Source organism: Haemorhous mexicanus, chromosome 25 (genome assembly GCF_027477595.1).
Source record: "Haemorhous mexicanus isolate bHaeMex1 chromosome 25, bHaeMex1.pri, whole genome shotgun sequence".
NCBI lineage: Eukaryota > Metazoa > Chordata > Aves > Passeriformes > Fringillidae > Haemorhous > Haemorhous mexicanus.
The window spans coordinates 6,584,226-6,587,582 of NC_082365.1; positions in this window are offsets into that span (position 1 = coordinate 6,584,226).

Consider the following 3,357-nt stretch of genomic DNA (forward strand, 5'->3'; position numbering starts at 1 on the left):
CCCAGGAGGTGCCCTGCCATTGATGGAGATCCTCAGCTCCATGGCGTTGGTGGTTCTGGGGGCACCTCACGCTCTGGCCCCATGTCCATGGAGCCATGGGGGTACCTGGGCATTGGGACAAAGGGGTGCCCTGTGGGAGTGAAGATGCCGAGAACCAGAGAGGAGAATCCAGGGCACTGGGATTTCTGAAGGAATTAATCTTGAAAGCCCTTTCTTTCTCCCTTTCTGCAATCAGGGAGAGGTGAGCTGGGCTGAGACATGGGAGGAGATAGGAAAAGTCTTCCCTTGGTATTGCCAGATCCACAGGGTAATGAACCCATTACCCCACAGTCTCCAGCTCTCAGTACTACCAGAGAGGTAGGCAGAGGTAGGTATTGGTGAAACGCTTAAGCATAATCCCAGAGAACTCTGCAGAAACTGCTTTTGCTTCTCTGATGGCTCCCCATGGGTCCCAGCAGCACCCACTACCCCTGCGAGCTGTGCCCAGGGGAGTGTGTCCTCTCCACTTGTCTTCTCTCTCCCTTTTCTCTGGTTTTGAGTAATTTTCCCTCCTTTCTCCTGGATGCTTTCTGTGAAAAGCAGTAGCAAATTTCCTCCAGGCTGCTCATCTCACACCTCCCCTGTTGTTCCCTCCCACTCTTTCTGTGCAGCCAAACTCTTTTGACCCAAACATTGTGGGTTAATGCAGCCACCTCCACAGCCCAGGAGGCAGGGGGGAACATGGACTCCTCTGAGAGCAAGTGGGGGACAGCTACAGGCCACCGTGTGGGTGCTGATGTTGCCACAGGTACTTTGCCACCACTAAAGTTCAGCTGTGGGTAGATTTGAAGAGGGGTTGGCTGGATGGACTATATCCCTCATCAGCTCTGGTCCTTCTGGATGCTGGAAGTGCCAGTCCCTCCTCCAGGGCTGAAGCAGTAGTGGAAAAATTTGAGTAGATTTGGATTCTTTTCTTATCAGCGTCCCTTGTTCACCAGGCTCCCATTGGAAGCAGGTCCTGTGGCCCTGTCCTGCCCCAGCAGGGTCGTGCTCCTCAGAGGGGACGTCAGCAATGAGCAAAGTGACTGCAGCAAGTTCCCACAGAGACTGGGGGTGCGGAGAGGAGAAGGACCTTGCATGGGTGAGATTTATGGGTGATTTTTGGCAATGTTGGGAGTGTGCAGCACAGGCATTGGGTCAGTCAGGAGTCCCTTCTTCCACTGCTGCAGCCAGCACTATTTAGCTCAGAGGGATGAGGAGGGCAGAAAGGAAGAGAGACGAAAGGCTCAGCAACCCACATTTTATAGGGGCCTTGATGTATTTCCAGGCTCCTGGCTCAGACAGCACTGGGAACAACTGGAGCAAAGCAGAAAAACAATGGCAAGGACAGGAGAAAATCCTTCCCTTATTCCTTATCACAGTAGAGGGATCCTGAACACCCTCCCAACCTTCCCATGGTGTAGATGGTGCTGTGCTGGTGCTGAGCCCTTGGGAACAGCAATTCCCCACAGACTTCAGCCTGCACCCCAATTATAGGCATCACCAGGTGCCCTGGAGCCAGCACTGAACCTCTCACATGAGGGTTAGCCAAAGGCTCACCCCACATCTGCCCAATGCTCCTCTGCCCAGGGCAGTGACCCCTGTGCCCCCACTTTGCCATGTCCTGTGCCAGCTCTGGCCAGAGCCAGCATCTCCTGGAACGGGCAGAGGGAAGAGCCTCAAGTCTCATGGAGCACCAATATCAGTGGTACCTGAGGATGCTGCAACCCCAGGTTAGTGAGGATGAGAGAGGACCCCAAGCCGAGGCTGTGGTCCCCTGGCTCTGCAGCACCTTGCCTTCAGATTAGTGCTGCTGGTTGCCCAGCTCTGACTCCCACTTGCATCTTATTTCTGCTGCTTTTCTGGAACTGACCCTTTGGCCTGATCCTTGCTAAGGTAACCAGGAACCTGGCAACTGGGATGCCCATAAATTAAAGGGCATGTGAATTATTGCTTCATTAAAAATAGCATGAAGTGGATTTTTCCACTCTGTGCTCTCCAGACCTGTCCCTGAGGGGGAGCCCTCACTAAAAGTGGATGTTGTCATCCACCTCCGTCCCCTGTGGGGTTACAAACACAGTCTGTGCTCTGTAGGACTGAAATAAGGGCCTGAAAAGGGCACAGCATGCAGCATGACAGAGTCCTGGAGATCAACTCACAGCCTGCTTCCAGACCCTGTCTCTGAAAGAATCCCACTGGCCAAGGCCATATGCCCAGGTACCAGGGACACCAAGGGGGACAGGACACCCCCAGCAGTGTCTAGGGCTGGGAAGGAGCATGCTGGGGAAAACAAGCTCTGCACTTGCCAGCTGGGACTGCAACCTCTGCTCTGCGGCATTACCACCAGTACCAACCACCTCAAAATCCATCCTGACCAGCAGTAGGATAAAATTAATCCGACAATGCCCTCTGATGGTGGAAACAACCCTGGTGTGGACGGTGCTGCACCTGGCATTACTGAGCCTCATGGGACCAGTAACACTCCCTGGACTTCATCTTGGCTGTAGGTGCCTGGGGACAGGTGGGGACAAAGCAAAAGGGCTGCAGGAGAGATGGTGCAGAGAGGGGTTTGATTAATCACAGGTGCTGCCCAGCTTTGCTCTCCATGGCACCAATGGTGGGATGGGCTCTGATCTGTGGATGTCAGGCTGGATTTGCATCTACACTGGCAATTCCAGGGCTAGCCAGGACATAGGCAGGATGTGGGTCTGGCCCCATGACAGAGCTGCCACTTAGCTGGGAGAGCTCCTACCCTCGTGCCCCCAGACTGAGGGGGGAGGCAGTGCTGGTGGAGAGATCACCCCACGCTGCTGGCCCCAAGTAACTACGTGTTCCATGGGTCCCTCTGGGCTCTGGTGACACCCAGTGTCTGCCCCGAGCTGGCTCAGAACTCAAACGATAACTCACCCTGCACATGAGCCACCAGTTCACAGGGATGAGTCCTCTCCTCTGGATAAAACATGAACATGTCCTATACCCACCATGGGGAGGTGACAGCTCCTGGCTGGATCATTACCTCTCTGGCATGGATAAAAAAACTGTGCTTCAATAGAGAAGCATTAAGATGCTGCAACATTGATGTGACATTTCTTTTTCCCCAGCCAGAATAATTCCCCTGCTCCAGAAGGAAATCTTTCCACATTCTCTTTCTCCTTGTTGGGTTCCTTCTGGTTCATTAATCTCTCTGTGTGTTTCATAAAGCTGGTCCTTCCTTTCCAAGCTCAAAACTCCTCCTCTACCCTTGGTTGGGTGGGATCCTACGTTGACTCCAACAGCAGCCCTGGCACCTCTCCACATCTCCCCACCAAAGCCAACCCCACTATAAGCAGGACAGAGGCA